The following is a 21,126-nucleotide window of genomic DNA, read 5'->3' on the forward strand; positions in this document are numbered from 1 at the left end:
ATTTGGGGGGTTTAAGGAGGGATCTTTTTGTTGTTGTTGTTGTTTATCTTTTTCCATTTGATGACAACTTATAATTTGGCTAGTTTCATAACAGAATGTGAAAGGGATAGGACATGCGATTAAGAGGGGAAAAACAACTTATTTTAAAAAGCAGGGGACTACTATTAGCCTAGAAATCTAGATGCACCCTAGCGGCAGCAAATTTAATCTGCCCGCAAGTGTCGTCTAAGAACTCTCAATACCCTTCTGAGCTGTATTCCCTTAACTGTTGCCGGACCAATCACATCGTGTATAGAGTCGGTGGGCGGGGCCATAATCACGACGGCTGAGTTACGGTTGCGTGCTTCTAGTAAACACAGAAACTAGCGAACGGCGGTTTTTCGAATCAGCTTTGACCACGACTCTGGAAGACTTGGAGTTAAGCTTTTCTCTCAGAAAAGAACAAAGAGCGGCACTGAAGTCATTCTTAAAAAGGGAAGATGTGTTCGGAGTTTAGCCGACCGGATACGGCGAATGTTTAATCTTTCAACAAGCTCTGCTTCACCTTCGTTGCTCTGGTTGGTTGTAGCGCTATCCTATCGCGTGCAGAGGGAGTTTGAAAGACAACCGTTTATCCGCCCCTCGAATTGAGCTGTCTATGGTGAGTTTCCAGACCAAACATCTTGATGTGGGTCTGGCTTGTCAGGCTAGACTACTATTGCTCTGCTTCAAGAAACACATTTATCTGACTGGGAACACTTGAAATTATATCGAGACTGGGAGGCCAAATATTGTTTAGGACTTACCTAAGTTTATATCTAAAATCATTCTTATTTAATCAATATTGTTAAGGCATGAGGTTGTGCTGGAGATTTCAATTGTGTCATGAATCAAAAAATGGATAAATCTACTTCTGAAACTCATACTAACCCTAAGTCCTCCCTGGATCTGAAAGAACTTTGTAATGAGTCCGGCATTATTGATGTTTGGCGAGAGTTTAAAGGGGAGATGAATTGAGAAATAAACTTTCCCTTGAGCTTTTAATAAATAAAAGGTCATGGTAATATAAGATTATCCTTTGTATATTTGTATGTTTATTTCATATATTGTTTATGTATGTCTATTTTGTGTATACGTATATATATATATATATATATATATATATTTTTTTTTTTTTTGTACAGCGACCTTGAGTATGGGAAAGGCGCTATATAAATAAAACCAACTCGGAACCGTTTAAAAAAAAAATGATGCCATTGGAATTGTTTAGAAATTATTTCTGATTCTGATCATCGGTTCCAAACGCGCAAGTTTTGGTTTCCATAGTGGCCACCTGTTTTCCGGAAGTGCTGTCCTTGCCCGCTTGTTCTTGCACTGCAGCCATGGAGCACGGTAAGCAGTAGCCTGGATGCCAGCCGAACTCAGCCCTGCCCTCAACATTTGAGCTCAGGCAGTTCGTTCTGGAATTGATCCATAGAGGAGTTATTATGCCTGAACAGAAACTGTTCTGACCAATGAAATTATCAGGGTGGGCTTTTCTCTTCCATGATGACTGACCTGACATTTTGTGAATCGGTAAGGGAATTGTTTAAGAAATACTGAACTAGGGGTGTCCCTGACTAAGGATTTACACATTCGATTCAGAATTTTCGAATCTCTCTATGGTCGACTGATAGTCGAATCATCTCTGTGTGTGTAAACCATAGACTGGAAAAAAATAAACGGTATAAACGGGTTGGGAAGGGCAGGACACTAGTCAGCAGGAGGCTAAGACTATTTTTATTTTACTTTACACACGGCACACAGGCACCACTTTTAATAAAGTGATCAAAACTATACACTACACATTCGTTAATTAACCGTTCTCTCATAACATTTAAAAGCCGCGATCGAAACACAGAACATCACACAAATATGTAAAAGAACATTTTGATAAATAAACCTAAAAAAATACCTGCCTAGAGAGGAAAAGAACACTTTGAGTGCGTTTATATGCACGTTCTTAGGGGGTCGCACACCGGACTGAAACTCATCGCTGTGTTTCCGGTATCTCACACCAGTCAGACGTGAACATTACGCGCTGCGTGCAAGCTCACTTTTGAATCACTTCCCGATGAGTGTATCTTGTAGCACAGGGTGAAAATTTACGATTTGAGGGAAATATACATTTAATCGCCGCGGCCAGGCGTCGAATGCCACCGTCGGTGTATATGTGGCGCGGCGCGTCCGGTGCGAAGCTCAGTGCTCTTAAAGGGCCGATCGCTCAGCGCCGCGACACCTCTTTATAACACTAATATTGAGCAACCCCATATTGCCAAAATGGTATAAATCTCGTTTCATAACAACCGCGAAGATTCGACCATGAGATCAGTGGTCGAATCCGGTCCTGCATATCGATGCATCGAATCTTCGACTATTAGAGGTCACCCCTATACTGAACAGATAATGCAAATCCTGCAACCCTCTGCAAAAGCTACGATGTAGGTCAATTCTTGCTGTGAGATGTTCCCCCACTCTTCCACCAAGAAACTTGCAAGTTCCTTGACATTTCTGGGGGTAATGGCCTTAGCCCTCACACTGCGATCCAACAGGTCCTAGAAGTGCTCAATGGGATTGAGATCCGGGCTCATCGCTGGCCATGGCAGAACGCTGACATTGCTGTCATGCAGAAACTCATGCACAGAACGAGCAGTATGGCTGGTGGCATTGTCCTGCTGGAGGATCATGTCCGGATGAGCATGCATAAAGGGTACCACATAAGTCTTCCCTGTACTGAAAGGCATTGAGATTGCCTGCAATGACAACAAGCTGAGTCCAATGGTGATGTGATATACCGCCCCAGACCATGACGGACCTCCGAATCGATCCCGCTCCAGGGTACAGGCCTCTATATAACGCTCATTCCTTCAATGATAAACTTCGATGATCAGCTGTCCTTCCTGTCTCCCTGTAGCGCCGTCTAAGGCGTATCACAGTACAGACATGGCAATTTATTGCCCTAGCCACATCAGCAGTCCTCATGCCTCCCTGCAGCATGCCTAATGCACGTTAACGCAGATGAGCAGAGACCCTGGGCATCTTTCTTTGGGTGTTTTTCACAGTCTGTAGACAAGTCTCTTTAGTGTCCTGCGTTTTTAGAACTGTTAAGCCTAGTTCACACTGCCCGATTTTTGCCCCGATTTTGAGTCGCCGACAAGTTTTGCGAAATCACCGACAAATGCCCGAGATCACAGGCAAATCGGTGCTCGTGCACGCGAGTGACAATCATGCAGTGTGAATAATCAAAGACGCGATCAGAGAGAATCACCGACGAGTCGCCGCCGCCGGTGAGATATTTAGCATGCTAAACATCTGGACCTGTCGGCGATTCAAACTCCTGACTGAAAATTACATCGTCAATGACCGACAGCCAATGAAAGAGTGAGGTACAGGGCAGCAGGACGTTCAGGGAGGAGTTATAGAGCAGAATATCAGTATTTTAATAGATATATTTACAATTCTATCAAACAGAAACAAAGCCCAAACATTTGCACATCCAGCCACAGCAGCAGCACATTACAAAATTGTTTATTTACCTCAAACTGTCTTTGCAGAACACAATCCTGGCTCCCTCTGTCTCTCCAACAATTTCTTCCGCCATAATCTTTTTTCTTTTTCTCCACAAATCAGCGCACATACAGTTTGAAGCAAATGTTGTGCAGTTTATCATTTTAAATAACAATTCTAAGTCTCGCGCGAGAACTCCGGTCTGACGCACGTGTGATCTCGCGTTGTTTACTCGGCACATCGCACGTGTGTTTGGGAAACGTAGTTTGCGCACGGGAGAGAGAGAGAGTTGTCGGCGATTCTTCCTCTTGTTTAGTCATGCAGTGTGAACTCATGTGTGAATAGAGCAGTGACCCGACGAGTTTGAAAATCGTGCAGTCTGAACTAGGCTTTAAGGTCTTAACGACCATTCAACAGCTGCATGTTAATTAATTGATAATGGTTAATTGAACATGCATGGAAAACATTTTTTAAACCCATTACAATGAAGATCTGTAAAGTTATTTGGATTTTTACAACATTATTGTTGAAATACACAGTCCTGAAAAAGGACATTTCTTTTTTTTGCTGAGTTAATTTTATATTTTAGTCCGAGAGCGTATGCAAGTGTATGCACACTATACTGTCCATGTCCAGAAAGGGAATAAAAGCATCATCGCAGTAGTCCATATGAGACATCAGTGGGTTAATTAGAGTCTCTTGAAGCATCCAAAATACATTTGGGTCCAAAAATAACAAAACTACGACTTTATTCAGCATTGTCTTCTCTTCCGGTTTTGTTTTGGATCCTCAAATAAAGATTCAAACGGTTGTGAATCAGCGTACTGATTCATGATTCGGATAGCGTGTCAATCTAGCAAACTGCTGAAATCACGGATGGGTCCAGAACCTGGAAAATGCTGCCTTCGGAGGACACATATGAAGGCATCAAGCAATGTCCGAATCTAATGTTAGCTCAACTTCCTATCTCTGAGAGACCTTCATCTGATCGATTTTTGAAGGCAGCATACATGTATCTTTCGCTGCCTTTGATATCCCACAATCCTGTGCTTTCCATTCAGTGACAGTCGAGCTGGGGTAAAAAGATGGCATCCGAAAGTTGCATTTGCTGCTCAGTTTCTGTGTAAATGTATGTTTTTTAGCAATATTTTCCACTTCTGTTGTCATTTCCAGTGATAAATTACTAATGTAGTAATTAAATATGTGTTAAGTTCTCACCAAAGCTCTCTCTATTATGCTGTAGATCATCAAACTGTTACACTGCCTTAGAAATCTGTCCCAAATAAGTGTCGTCAGGTGCCTTCATGCACAAACGCTGGCTTACAAGTCATTATCTGATAAGGCAGCGAGGCAACGAGTCAGCTGCCTAGGTATTCGGACGCACCCCACGTGACATTGACAATCCGAATCAAGACCGTTTGAATCTTTATAATTAACCAACTGATTTCACATATGGACTATTTTGATGATGATGTTGTTATTCCCTTTCTAGACATGGACAGTATAGCGTGCAAACACTCAGTGCCGCCGCTCCCACCACACGCACCAAGTGCTGAAGGGGGCACCACCAGAATTTTCTCTCAGCACAGAACATTCAATCTCTTCCCTTCAATAAATCTCCAGGTCCTGACGGCTTTTCTTGTGAATTTTATAGTTTTTTGGTCAGATATCTCCCATATTTTAATGCCCGCACTCCAAAATTTATTAGATCATTGAGTAGCCGCCGAATCGTGAAGAACAGCGTCAATATTATTTATTAATTCCCAAAAAAGATGAAGATCCTCTAGTACGGCTCCTACAGGCCAATAAGTCTTCTGAACACTGATTACAAAACATTGGCCAAAGTATTAGCTCGCAGGCTCGAAAATGTGTTAGCAATTATCATTAAACCAGATCAGACAGGATTCATAAAATAATGATTTGGCACAGATAACATACGTCGACTTTTAAATGTTATAAATTTAACTCAAGCATGCAAACTTCCTGCTCTGATAATTTCTGTTGATGCTGAAAAAGCTTTCGACAGAGTCAAATGGGAATCTCTCTAATCTAGCTAGTTTTTGTTTTGTTTGACAGCACTTCGAATGTCAACAAGAAGTTACTCCACTCAGGATCGCTTGGAGCACCTTTAAACTAGAGGATGTCATTACATCCCCATGCCACGCTATGTTCTCCAACATTCAATCATAGCGTGATACTGGGCGGTCTGTTCAAATTAATGGGCTCAGGAAACTCGCTGTAACTTTACCTGCGGGTGTCGCTGTTGGACAGTGTTACTTGACATTAAAACATATAAAAATCACTTGTTTTTATAATGATTTTATATACATTTAAGTTATTGTATTTTTGTAATATTTATTGTTTTGTTTTTTGCCAGTTTTTTGGAAGAGACACTGCCCCTCTTTCCTCCTTGACAGCCTACATTTAGAATAATAGCTTTGGATTAATGATGAAAAAGGTTTTGTTTTTCCTGCCGTCGAGCCACAGGCGTTTACTAAATGACCCATCCGGTTCGCGATTACAGATACAAACTTATTGTATTATACTTAAACAATGAGCATAGTAATAACAACAAAAAGAAAAAAATATAGAGGACGTAGTGTTCAGAATGAACAGTCAAGTAAAATACACACCACCCATAGCAACGCGTTAGACGTTTCAGACTGAAAGATATGTAAAAGATAATTGGGACTTTTCTGCCATAAGGATACTGTTTTTTGTACACGTTGTTATCCGCGCTGTCTATCACTCAGCAGCTAAATCTATATTTGTCCAAATATGCACACTGTTTCACTAAGAGCCCGAACACATGCGGTTTAGTGCATGGCTGTGACAAATAAAACGGAGAGGACGTGGCTTTTGTTCATTAGCCTACAGATTACAGATTGGTTATTTTGCACTCCTGACATAGATAGTCAATGCTTGCAGGTTCGGCGTGCGATTCCTCAGGTGAATTCTACTTTACCGAGCCTTTGTGGCAAAGGCTTCCACAGACGGCGCCGGTTACAGCTCGCTCGGCGCCCTTACGTTACTTCGTATCAGCACAACGCCTAGCTTTCCTCCGTGACTTTTCCGCACGCTGCTTCCAAAACTTCCCTAACATATCTCTACAATAATGATGGAAGACGAGCCTGACAGAAGTGACTGTCTCATGCATATTAACTAAATTATCTTGTATGCTACAGCGCAGGGATTGGACTGAATGAGCTTTATGTCATGAATATATATCGAGAATCGCTCGGAGCGGTCGACGTCAGCATGTGCCCAGCAGCCCATACTTGGGCCAAAAAGCCTGCGCTGAGGTCAGCATTTGTGACGTTGCTCCGACTAAACTTTTCAAACCGGAAAACAGAAATCGCTCTGAAAAATGCAAAAAAATAACTATTTTCACATATGAATACCATTAATGAGTACCCTTAGTGTTTTCAATGATGTGCAGCCGATACATATCTGTTTACATCTCAAAAAAAGTGTTTTGGGGTTTCATGACCCTTTAACTATACACGATCGTGTCGTTTACGGATGTTTACTTACGCGACGATAGCCAACAACATAGACATCTGAAGCAGTTTAACTCTCCGCCTGCTTCCAAAGCAGGACCGTGAACCTTTATCGTTGGGACCGCTCCGTCAAAAATACACTTCTTTGGTAACATTGTTGATTTCGTGAAGTCCTGTGACAGCAGTGACGGTGGAGATCCACTTTTTCGACACGACTGAAGTGTGATGTTGTGACGCTTCCTGTCATTTCGCCGAACAAATCGGCTCAAATGCAGCGCTTCCCGGAATGCTATTCGGGTGCGTTAAAGCCGCCTGACGAATAAGAAATTAAATTATAAATTACGCCCATAGGAATAAAGTGGAGCGCGGCGCGTCAGAAGTGTTGCACGGACGAGTAGATCTCCACTGTGAGAGCAGTGTTTATGGGTGTACATTTCCTCTCTCGCTCTAGCCACGCACGTGCACCCTACCGGGAGAAGAGCCCGTACGGCCCATACTCGAAAAAAACTCCCCAAAACTTGTGAGAAACTGGAAGGAGTATTTTTAACACAGAAATACTCCATCAAACGTCCAACTTTAGTTTTTGAAACTTTGTCTATGTTTAGGATGGGAATCCAAGTCTTTAACAGTGTAAAAAGCTCAGTATTTGAGTCGTCCCCCCCCCCCCCCCCCCAAGTATTTGAGTGTTTGAATGAATCGTTTGAATGAACGACTCAATGACTCACTCATTAAGACGGCCACCTGCTGCCACCTACTGGTGGTTTAATTTCATGTTTAAACATACTTTCCAACATTTCTTATTTAGATTCAAAACTACAAATCTCAAAACATTATTTAATGCAGTGGCATTCTTTCAGCGTAAATTATTTAATTTGATTGGTAACTTATAGTGTCATAATTTAATGTATTGATCAAAATTACAAATATAAAATGAAACCTGAAGCATAGCCTATATTTAATAAGATTAAGGGAAAATGCCCTTTATAAAAGGTGAAAATATCACAAATTTCAAATGATTCAATAAAAATAAAAACCACAAATATGCAGATTTAAATATGTCAAAACTGATTGAACACTGGTGAGAATATTGCTTCAGAATAAATTATATTTACAACACACACACACACACACACACACACTTTTCCGGACAAGCAAATGTTTTACTTGGACAAGTGAATGAACGATTTACTTGTTCGAAGGACAAGCACATGAACATGCTTAATGTCAAGCCCTGTATAATGATATTACTGATATAGTGTCGATTAAAAAAAAAAGCTGAACACAGTTAAGATTTTAATAAATAAATCTACCTCAGTTTTAATAAATTGTTCACCTGTTTGGGAAGTTTGTCATGTTTTGACAATAAAGGATAGTTTAAAACCACAGCTAACTGTCTGTTTTCTACATATTTCACTCAGGAGCAAAAATATGCCTTTAAACTTTAAAGAAATTAAGATTTTACATTTATTGTGATTTTTATCGATATCAATTGATATGGTAAATTATATCGTGATAATTGTTTGGCGACAAATAGCCCAGCCATAATTTCAACTATATTACTGATCTGCCCACATTGACACAAATGACAAGTTTACTCCAACCAGCAGGATTGAGGACACTCATATATGACATTCTTCAAAAATATCCTTCATTTCTGTAGAGCTGGACATTTAAATAAAGATTAAATAAAGATTAAATGACTGAGTTCAGCTTTGAGAATAAAATTTACCCACCTGTGTGTTCCTCAGTTTCTTCATCTTTCATACTGAATGTTTCTTCAATCTTCAGGTCTTTATTCTCCTCTTTTTCTGTGTGTTCCTCAGTTTCTTCATCTTTCAAACTGAATACATTTTCAATCTTCAGGTCTTTATTCTTCTCTTTCTCTGTTTGTTCCTCAGTTTCTTCATATTTCAAACTGAATGTTTCTTCAATCTTCAGGTCTTTATTCTTCTCTTTCTCTGTTTGTTCCTCAGTTTCTTCATCTTTCAAACTGAATGTTTCTTCAATCTTCAGGTCTTTATTCTCCTCTTTTTCTGTGTGTTCCTCAGTTTCTTCATCTTTCAAACTGAATACATTTTCAATCTTCAGGTCTTTATTCTTCTCTTTCTCTGTTTGTTCCTCAGTTTCTTCATATATCAAACTGAATACATTTTCAATCTTCAGGTATTCAGTCTCCTCTTTAATCAACGGCATATTTTTAATAATAGAGTCACATGGATCTGTATCTTCACCGGGAGTTTTTCTGTGTTTGTCCTGTTTAAGATGAGAATAATTAACAGCAAGAAAAATAAATCCAAACTAAATCTCTGAGTGAGTCTCAACCAGCTCTGGTTTAGTAATAGCAGTCTTAGTTTCACTTAAAACTAGCACTACAAACTAATAAAAGAACACAATTTATACACACACTATTGTTTTTTTTCTCCGTAGAAACGGAGATAGAAATAGAGCGCTTTGAATCACTGAATCATTTTCCAAAGCAATTGATTCAATTGAGTCTGAGTTTAATAAAGCGGTTTCTCTCCTGCCAAAGACTGAACTCATGCTCACACAACGTTAATAAGTGTTAGATAAAGCAATGCAAAGTTACATTGAATAATAATTAATTAATTCTGCGTCGCCAGTAAAACGTTTCTATAGTTTTAAACACTTTAAACGGCTAAAGCACAAACCTTTCTTCACCCGAATCCAAAACATGCAGGAGCGCGGCGCAGCCTTATGACGTCACACCAAAATAAAAGTCCCGTTTACACGCCGCAGGCTACAATCACAGAAGTGCACAGAAATAATAAAGCAGATGACAGATGTCAGAGTTTAATGTACTGGTGAAATGCATATTTAAATGTTGTTCAATGATGTGCTAAAAATATTAGAAAGCTCGTAAAGACTGTCAAAAAGTTAAAACTGTTCTGTTTAGGGATATATATATACAATTATTATTGTTTTCGGATTTCATTTTTCAAAACATTGTCATTTTAAATCTAGCTTTACAAGCTTTCTGAATATGCTGCATGCTGCTGAATCTGCATATTAGTGCTCTTTTCTGTCGTTAATTACCTCTTTAGTAAACCTATATATAACCAGCAAAAGCAGCACAGCTTGAATCTCTTCCATACTCTTTATTCATTTTTTTCACAGTGTAAACGAACTGACCGATTACTTTTAAGTGTGCGTCCTTACATGACGTGACAGCGCGCGCCGCGCTCATGTTGACAAGAGAGGAAAGCTCATTTTTATGAGGGGTAAACTTTTTATTGCGTAAGTTATGAAGATAATGTTGGAATAATGACACAGCGTATATTGCCCCAGGCAGTTTTTACTTTAACTGCGCCTGACAGAAGAACTTTTTTTTTCTGAGATGATGATTATACTTTACAACAGATAAATAGCTTATATAATACTGTATTAGTCCTGGTGGCCGTTAAGAGTTGCTATGGCTACAGTAAACACATTCCAGCTGCTGGAGAAAACAGCGGCGACATTTTTGATGCGGCAGACAAACTGCATGTGACAAAATGATTGCGATTGAAAGTCATCACATGTAAACACCAGATCGGTTTAGATAACGTCTCATGTAAACAGTTCACTAAATCTTTCAATCGGTACACGCAAAAATGATTACTGTCCTTCACTGATTTGGAGGAGCAGTCGCGTGCAGTCCTACATCACCGGACTAATCTGCCTAATCTGCACGGTACTTTAGATTGCGGTGGAAACCCAGACAGCTGCAGGTCTGGGGGAAAAGTTCCTGTAAAAGAGTTCCTGGTACAAATTGTTCCGGGTAATTTTGGTGGAAACGCGGCTTTAGATCTGGCCCAGATTAGATTGTGTTTGCCGGCCCAGATCTGGCCCACTTCTTCTTTACCACAGCAAAGCCAAAGCAGTGCCATAACTCCACCAAACGTGAGCCAAAAAATACAATTGTACGTGGCCCTTATATGGAATTTTAGTATGGCTGAGTTTTGTTCAAATCTAATGGCCCTTATGTGGCCCACATGCAACTTTGAGCAGTATGTAAAAGTCGTATTAACTCCATGGTAAATACAATACTCAACAACAAAAATGTATACAATAATTTACTTTTGACAAATATTTACAGTTAATCAGAAACCATTTATATTAATATAAATAACATTCAAAGTGTGACACCAAATTTCAAGTGTGTATTATGCTAAACTAGCAATGAGAGTTAAAGTAGAAGGGAGGGGGGAATCACAGTAACTTACTAAAGATAACAAACAACATCTTCACAAGGTAAATAAAGTCTCTAATTGTAAAGAACCGCTCTGAGACAGAAGGTAGGAGATCCAAATGCAGTATTTATTAAGAGGGTAATCGACAATCATAGTCAAAAGCAGGCAAAAGGTCATACACAAGCAAACAGTCCAGAAAGGCAAACAAGACAGGAGAGAAAGGCAAACGGGTAATCTGGGAAACAGGCAAGAAATCCAACAAACCAAGAGACATGAAACCGAGGAAAATGCTCAGAAATGCAGTGTACACAAAACAAGACTTCACAATGAATAACAGATAACCAGGCGGAGAACAAAATAATAAGACACAGGTGTAAACAGTGAGTGCTAATGAGTCCGGGCAGAGGATAATGGGTAATGTAGTTTATGATAGAAGGACAGTCCGGATTGGAGTGCCCCTGGTGGTGAGCATGGGCACTCACACTGGTGAATTGTGACACTAATCAGTGTTGGAAGTGTGTTGCCGGGACTGGCGTTGTTTCAACCAACTGCACCTGCAATAAAAAGTTACATTTAAATAATGTTAACAGCAACCTGGAAGCTAGGTCTGCATAATTATGATTCAAATAAATCCAAAAATATAATTCTGTCATAATTTTTTTGACACTTTTTTTAATCATTGTAATTTATCGTTAGCCAGGTTAAGATTTGAATTTATTAATTTATTTTCTGAAAAAAAAAACCGAACTACCTTTGTTGCGGCCGCAACAAAACTTAACCCAGGTGCACACTTTCAGATTTATTATAGTCCTTCAAGATTGTTCCATGTCACGCTGTACAAACATAATCAGTGCTGTAAGCCATGTCACACGGTAAGATCAAAACTGTCATAAATGTCAGACTGTACGATAGTCGAGGCGCGTTAAAAACGGACGCATGCAAGAAAACTAGTCCGGAGTTTTAAATCATCAATCAATGACTGGTTCGGTGACTGTGTGCTGCATTACACATGGGATTGAAATGGTAAATACACTCAACTGAGGCTAATTCGACACCCTCCTCAAACAAATACATAATGCTGCACAAAATAACCTTAAAAAGGCTTTGAAATGCCAAAACCTCACTTACCTGAAGATATGCGTGACCAAAAACTCATGAGAGCAGATGAGAAATTGTCAGTATCAGGCCATGTCCACACTAATACGTTTTAATTTGAAAACGTATATTTTTCACTCTGTTTTGGCCTTCCGTCCACACTGAGACAGCGTTTTAAGTCAATGAAAACGTATCGTTTTGAAAACGCTCTCCAAAGCTGATAAATTTGAAAACGCCGTCTTCGCGTCGTAGTGTGGACTGTGAAAACGGAGGCTTTTTAATACGATGAGGCATTTTTAGCCATGTGATGCAGTCATATGACCAATTCACGCCGTGTTTATTTTATTTTATTTTATTTCTCCCAGTCTACATTTTCACTTGCTTTTAGCACTTTATATTCATGTGTTACTCGCAGCAACAACTCCACCTCACTGTCGACCCATTTAAAAAACTCAAAATTTCAAAGAGTAAATAAACGAGTAGCGGAAATGACGAAAGTCGAAGCGTCTTGGATTTGCTCATGCGCAGTATGGGGATGTAAGCGTTTTCAGACGTTTCAGTGCAGATGAACATTTTTTGGAAAACGATTGAAAATGATAGTGGGGACCCGGAGCGTTTTTAGACGAAAAACTCGTTTTTAAATTTATCCGGATTAGTGTAGATTGTGGCCCAGATAACAATGTGTACATTGTTATCTGGGCCATATTCCTCAAAATGAGTTGTGAACCAAGACAACATTTCCCACCAATTTTAAAGTTATGGTAAAACAAATATGGTCACATTCTGGCCCATATCTGTTCAGCCATAACATATCTGGGCCATATGTGCCAGATAATACCCACATGTGGCCCAAACATTCTTGCTATCTGGGTTTTGTTTCATATAAAAAACTATTTGGATTTTCTTGGACAGAGTGAAACGGTGAGAGCAGAGCCTGAACGTGTGTGTCTCACGACAAATGTGTGTGAGTTGGCAACCCTGAGACTTACGGTCGAACGCAACGCACTGAGAGTGTGTGTGTGTGTGTGTGTGTGTGTGTGTGTGTGTGTGCACAACACTCATTTTTGTGTTTCCTAGAAATATGAGACACAAAACTTGACACAATAGTGATTTTGGTTGCATTTACACTGCAGGTCTTGATGCACAATTCCGATTTGGTGACTATATCCGATTTTTTTGACGACCCGCTTACATCATCTTTTCAAAAGCGACCTGTATCCGATATTTGCATTTACACTGTACACTGGCAAGACAGCCCAAGACGTTCTTAACCGGAAAAGGAAGTAAAACTTCTGTGATCTGCGATGGACACAGACAAAATGATTGCCCAATGTTTTGCTGTCTGCACTGTTCCACACATCCTTAAAGGACGGCAAAACATTCTCTCTTAAGGCGGAGAAAAAGAGGAGTGCCCTTGACAGGGTTGCCAGGTTTTCACAACAAAACCCATCCAATTGCAACTCAAAACTGTGGTAAAGTAGCCCAATACCGCATGAAAACCGCAGACTTGGCAACACTGGATCGCAGTTTGTGTCCACCTGAGTTGACGTCATTCGCCTCCGTCCTTTTTTCAATGACGTACGACTTCTTCGCATTTACTGGGGAATATCCGATCTGTCCGCTTACATGGCAGACGCTAATGCACTCATCCGAATCAAATCGGCTCTATTACCACATAGGAGTGAGGCCTGAGTCTGATCTGAAGATATCGGAATTCATGCGTTTTTTTACTGCTTACACGTTCACATGTCATATCCGATCTGTGTCACATGAGAGGAAAAAATCGGAATTGGGTCACTTGAACCATGCAGTGTAAATGAGGCCATAGTCTTTCTATCACATTCTCTTAATGGACATCGGACTTGTAATCCTTCTTGCAAGTGTGACCTCAAATGACAAAGTAAAGATGAAGATTCACACCTTCCAACACAAAAGTAACTTGTAGAGGGGCATCACAGAATGGTAGTGTTGGACTCGGCATCAATTTCCTCAAGTCCACGTGTTGGTTGAATGAGGAGAGCAGAAACAAAATATAGTTTCACTGTTTTAATGATTAAGTAATGGGTCCTGCACACTGTGCGATTTTTCAAAATCCTTTGCGAATGTCCCTTGTCAGACTGTACGAACATGATCGCCATGTCACTCTGTAAGATCTCAGTTGTCATTAATGTCAGACTGAACGATAGTAAAGGCGCGCTAAAAACGGATGCGCGCAAGAAAACTCGTCAGGAGCTTTATATCATCAGTAAATGACGCGTTGGGTGACTGTGAGCTGCATTACACGCGGGACTGAAAGGCTGGCTACAGAGAAATCTCTAGGTCTCGTTTCGGTCATAGTTTGTCTTGAAAAACGGAGATATTTGACTGTCGTTGTAGGAGAAGTCACACTGCAGGATTGTGTGCCAAATCTTCTGACACTGCCAGAATTTCGTCTGAGGTAAAATTTGATCGCAGCGCTCATTAATCGGCTGCCGGGGAACATGTCAAACTAACGACCAAAGACGTCAGATTTTAGCCTAGAATCTGAGAAATCTTTAAGGATGCGCTAAGTGGTGTTGGCTGTCCCGAGGTGACTTGCCATGGGATGGGAATGTGCCAGCTCCAGGATGGTTTCGGTCTTAGCTCGAGGTACCACCAGCAATTTCTTCTCCTCCCCCCTCCGCTGAGCGACACAGTACAGCAGGCCATTCTCAATGACAAAATGCGGGAGAGTGGAAACTGCTGACTGGTCGCGGGGTCCCTTCGAGCGGGCGTCGCTCCTGGCCGACTCTCCGGGGGAACGGCGGCGGTCGGTCCCCGGCCTTGCGATGATGGACGGCATCCGCCAGCTCGATCGCCTCCACGAGTTCCAGGGTGTTGGTAGGGTTCCTCATCCCAACCGCTTGCCGATGAGCGCGGGGTAGGGCGCGGAGAAGTCGATCGACCACTACCCGTTCCGCTACCTGTACTGCGGTGGGGTCCCCCTCCAATAGCCAGTGATGCGCGATGCGGCTGAGCTCGGCTGCCTGGGCACGGGCTGGTACCCGGGGCTTGAATTCCCATTCGTGGAACTGCTGGGCGGCGCAGACTGGTGAGAGGCCGAGCCTCGCTAAAATTTTCCGCTTGACTTTGTTATAGTCTTCGGCGGTCTCAAGGGGGAGCGAGAAATAAGCCCGTTGGGCTTCTCCAGTGAGGAGGGGTGCCAGCGCACGTGCCCAATCATCCTCAGCCCATGCCTCACGTGTGGCGGTGTTTTCAAAGACCTGTAGGAAGGCTTCCACATCGTCATCAGCAGTCATCTTTGGCAGCAGGCGGGTAGCTTGGGCGCGAGGATCGGGTAGCGGAACACGTTGGGCGGCGGCGGCACGGACGGCGAAGAGCTCGTCCTCTGTCCTGCCCTGGCGAGTGGCGAGATGTTCCACTATCTGTTGCTGGCGGATGCTCACTTCTGCGAGGCGCTGTAATACCTCCTCCATCGTGAGGACGAGCGCGCCGCGTTCCCCCGGCCCGGTGTCTACACAGGAAGAGAGGACAACACACAAAAAAAAGGGATTAAGGGGTGGATCGATGAACTTGTCGGTGATTCCTCACGAACTTGCCCGCATTCTCCACCACTGTCACGGGGTGAAGAACCACTCGACAAGGCAGGCTTCGTGAAAAGTGGCCCCGGAGGGTAGATTTATTTACAGTGAAATCAAACTGGTTAAGGAAGTGAAGCTGGTGCGTGATGGCTGGTGCTTTAAGTGCTCTTCAGTGCTCAATCCAACCAAAAGTGGGTGACCCAGACGTGCTCCAAAGGGGTGGGCTGTCGGTCACTCGCTGCTTTCTGGGGAGAACAGAGAAACAAAGGTTAGACCAGCGTTTTGTCGGCTCAAGACCTCAGTCTTTTTCCTCTGCTCAGTCTGTGCTGCTTATGTGGCTGTGGGCTGATTGGGAGCAGCTGTGACCGATCAGCCGGCGATGAGGAGGTGCAGGTGTTTTGTGTTGGTTACCAGGGCGACGCTGATTCTTCCGAGGATGCTCGTCACAATATATATATTTTTCTTTACAGAAAAAGCTGAAACATAGATGTTTCTATCTTTTTGAACATTTCTAGATGCTTTCAACAAGAACAAAACATTTTAAATGCAAATTAAACTTAGAAATGTTTACCTTGCTGTCTATTTAAATCAATATGTATTTGCCTTTTAGATTTCTTCTTTGGCCATCATTGGAGGCCAGGATGTGAAGAGGGTGACCTGGAACATCCTGGGCAGGCTCTTCACAGATGGGGTGTCTCATCAGATAAACTGGAAGGGTGTTAATAACAAAAAGCCCTTCAGTAGGATGGCAACGAAGACCTTGCTTTTCAGTAAGTTTATAATTTAAAGTAATATTAAATACGTTCAAAATCAGTAGTTTGTAAATGTTGGGGCAGCCTTAAAAATCGTAGCAACCATCATAATATGGCCATGTAGCCTTTTATAGACTGGCTACTATACCATGGACTTGTTTGACGTTTGATGTCTTTTTTATTTTATTTAAAAAACTCAGAATCAGTACCAATTGTACTTCTAATTGCAGTATTGTACTTCTAATTGCGTGTATTTCTAATTAGACCCCATTGCCATGCATTATACGAGCAATGGTTGGAGTTAAAAATCTTAATTTGTGTTCTACTGAAGAAACAAACACACCTACATCTTGTGCACTGGGAGTAAGCAGATAAACATCACATTTTCGTTTTTGGGTGAACTATCCCTTTAATGTCTATCTCATATATTGTATAAGCATACTTGGCTTTGGATGTTACTACATACCATAAACAAATCTGTCTGTTTGATTACAGGTGCTGTGAGGAAAAACACAGTGACACAATCAGCCACGGACGCGGAGGTCACCAAGCACGCAATCAGGTGGTTCAACCTGGCGGTGGATCGGGCAACAAGGAGACGTGTCCCGCCTCCATCCACACAAACGGAGTAATAGGAGAAATAAATAACCTTTTTATTGAACTTCTTGTCGTTCACCAGTTATTCATTGTCTCTGATATTTTAGCTGTGCATAGCGCAGCATTTCATTGAAAATGTAGCCTAATAGATAAAATATTTTATGTTTGCACCAATAGCCTATAAAGCACTAAATTAGGTTTTGACCACACAATTAATTTAGAGTAGCCTCACCAATGTAGGCTACTTAAAAAAAAAAAAAACAGAATAGGCTATAACCTATAACCTATAACTTTCCATACATTTAAATATCAATTTTATGTTTCCATAGGGATTACTTTTGTACATTAAATTGATGACTTTTTTGTAAGGCCTATTTACAATACTAGGTTAAAAAAGCTTAGGCCCATATTGCTGTAGTAGCCTAGGCCTAGTGATAGTTTTATCCTACAGCTAGAACAGAAGAGATTTTGAAAATGAGATAAACGGGTAAAAAACGAACCCGGCCCAGATGAGCCAGGAATTTTATGAGTCCATTGCGGGTCCGTATCAATTTGCGGCTCCCAAACGGACCCGCCGCGGAGGTAAGATTTTAATCGCGGATGATGCGCGGAGCCTCGGCGGGTCCGCGATCCGCCTTCGTTGTGGATCCGCCACTGCGCGCAAGTGGACGCCGATACGGGTCCGTTTCGCGGGTACGTTCCGGAAACCGCGATGACTCCGCGGTGGATCCAGCGCGGAGTCATTTTGCTGTGTGGGGTGACTTGACTTGAACTTGACTTGACCTACTATGGGACTTGACTTGGCTTGACGTAGCCTGTAACTTGACTTGCTTAGGAAAAAAAAAACTTGGGACTTACTTGAGATTTGCACAGGTGTGACTTGGTCCCATCTCTGTCTGTAGGCAGCTATATCAAACTACAGAAATTTAGCAAACTGTTGTGCCTCCAGTTCATGTTGTAAATGGAAAAAAAATCTCTTCCAAACCACCATGTAGCCCAGAGGTCACTAATAGGCGGACCGCGGTCCGGATCCGGACCCAGCCGCCCTTCTGTCCGGACCCGGACCAATAACCCATAAATTATTTAAAATTATTTACTTTTGACGGAGCGTTTCTATTTTAATCCGCGCAGCTTTTCTAGCATCTATGGTAATGGTTTAGCGCGGCCCAGGAAACTCACAGACCAATAGCATGCGTTGTAAATCATGTCACGTGATGCTACTCAAGTCAGACAGCGAGAGAAACACACACACACACACAGGGAGAGACGAGACGAAAGAGAGAACGTTTCACATGGCGTGCTCTAAAAAAAGAAAAGTGGACAGCGAAAACAGAGCTTTTAATCAAGAATGGACCGATTCTTACATGTTCATTCTTCCTACGGGCAGTTCCAAACCGGTATGTCTCATATGTTCAGAGACTGTCGCGATTATTAAAAGCGGCAATGTGAAGCGCCACTATGAGACAAAGCACAAACCGTTTGACCAAACATACCCACTTAAATCCGCACTGAGGGCAGAGAAAATAAACGATCTAAAAGCCCAATATGATCGATCCAGCAGAATCCTAACACATTCATTCACTGCCCAACAACGTGCTAACGAATGTTCCCTTAAAGTTGCTTGGATTTTGGGCAAACATAAAAAACCATTTACTGATGGAGGGGTTGTCAAGGAGTGCATGAGTGCGGTAGCTGAAACCTTATTTGAGGGAAAACAAAAAGAAGACGTGTGTAAAAATCAAGCAAATACCTATGTCAGCATCATCAGCCACAAAGAAAACAGAAATATTAACCCATGATGTGCTAGCTCAGCTGGATGAAGCAATTCACAAGGCACCATGCATAGGCTTAGCTGTAGATGAGTCCACTGATGTGTCTGACAATGCTCAGCTGTTAGTTTTTGTGAGGTTCTTCAACAAGGACAAGGAAGAGTTCTGTGAAGACCTGTTAGGTGTCACAGCCCTTCAGACCACTACAAGAGGAGAGGACATCTACCTGGCCATAAAGGAGATGTTAAAGAAGAGGAAAATAGAGCTGAAGCAAGTGGTTTCAATAACCACAGATGGAGCCCCTGCCATGGTAGGGAGAGAGAGAGGAGCTGTGGCAAGAATGAAAGATGACAATCCTCAACTCATCTCTTACCATTGCATAATTCATCAGTCAGTCCTGTGCTCCACCCTGTCAGACGAGTATGCTGAGGTGATGAACACAATGATGAGAATGATAAACTTTCTCAGAGCTTCCTCTTCCCATCAGCATCGCATGCTCAGGGAATTCCTCAGAGAAGTTGATGCAAATGCTGATGACCTTCTGCTACACAACAATGTAAGATGGCTCAGCAAAGGTAGGGTGTTGGAGCGCTTTTGGTCCATCCGAGGGGAAATCACAGCTTTCTTGGCACAGCTGAAGAGCCAGAAGGCAACAACATTTTCTCTCTTTTTGGAGGATGACAAGAAGATGGATATTGTAGCTTTTTTGGTTGATATCACTTCACACCTCAATGAACTGAATTTAAAGCTACAGGGCAAGGACAATTCAGTTTGTGATCTGATGACAGCTGTCCGCTCCTTTCAGAGGAAACTTGTGTTGTTTAGGGAAGACCTGGTGGCAGACTGTGCACACTTTCCAACTGTAAAGGAACAGATTCAGGGTGAGAGAGATGTGTCTTCTTTTGTTGAATTTGTTGACAAGCTGATTGTAAACTTCAGCAAGCGTTGCGACAGCTTCAGCCTTGGACAGCAGCTCATCCTGTTAATTCAGAACCCATTCCTCATCACAGATGTCAGGGAGTTCTCAAAGGAAGTCACACTGCTCTTCAAGTGGGAACATGCTGGGCCTCTCCAGATGCAACTGGTCGATCTACAAGCAGATGTGGCCTTGAAAGAGCATTTTGGAAAAACTGATCCTGCCACTTTCTGCCTTCAAATGGTCTCAGAGACCGCTTTCCCAGGTCTCAGGAAAGTAGCCTTGTACATCTTTACCATGTTTGGCTCCACATACAATTGTGAGGCAGCTTTCTCCACAATGAACATTATTAAAAGCAAATATCGATCCAGGCTCACCAATGAGCACCTACACATGTGTTTGAGAATGGCCCTGACACCATTCCAGCCCAGATTTAAAATCCTGGCAGGACAAGCAAGGGCTCACTTTTCTCACTAAACAAGACAAAGTGTGCAAGTTGGATATAAAAGGGAAAGAAAGAGAAAAGGAGGTGTTAAAGCTGTTCAAATGTTAATGTGTTGAAATTGTTTATTTTAAAATGTGTTTAAACTTAAGATGTGAAAGGGAGTTAACTAAAAAGTAAAAGGGAAACTCAAGCTATACTTTTTTTATTAATTTTTCTCTAATTAAGCACTTTATTTTGAGATGCACATTTTTCAAAAGCTCTCTGTTGTGTTTTATTTATTTATAATTTATTTTAAATGCAGCCTTTATTTTATTTAAATTGATCATTTATTATTAGAGTACTTATTATTTCCCTACAGTTCAATAAATAAACAGACAATTGTTACGGCTGGCTCATATGCCGCAACATAAAAGAGGCAAACACTAAATGGTTGAAACAATAAACCAATTTATTGATAAAACAAGAAAACAGTTATTTAACAAACAAAAGAAAACCAACGTCTAGGGGGAGAAAGAAAAACACGCGTGTGGTAACCAAAATATTTCTCTGACACATAAAATCAATAAAGAAGGTTCTATTAAGAAAATGACATAAACAGGAGAAACATGGCGAGAGAGAGCGAGAGCAACTCTTGAGCACCCAGACCTTATATCCCAAACGCCATAATAGAGGGTTGATTACTGATAGAATACACCTGTCGCCCAACTAACATCTGCACTGTCTAGCAGAGCCAGCAGGGGGCAACAGGCGGGCGTAACAACAATAAATATTGTTGAA

The 21,126-nt window shown here is 41.7% G+C and overlaps 1 pseudogene; it reads right to left on the reverse strand.

Annotated features, from left to right (window-relative positions):
* The window catches only part of LOC137049331 (zinc finger protein 850-like), a 62,093-nt pseudogene that overhangs the window by 17,704 nt on the left and 23,263 nt on the right, over positions 1-21,126 (reverse strand).

This window comes from Pseudorasbora parva, chromosome 2 (genome assembly GCF_024679245.1).
Source record: "Pseudorasbora parva isolate DD20220531a chromosome 2, ASM2467924v1, whole genome shotgun sequence".
In the NCBI taxonomy this organism is placed as follows: domain Eukaryota; kingdom Metazoa; phylum Chordata; class Actinopteri; order Cypriniformes; family Gobionidae; genus Pseudorasbora; species Pseudorasbora parva.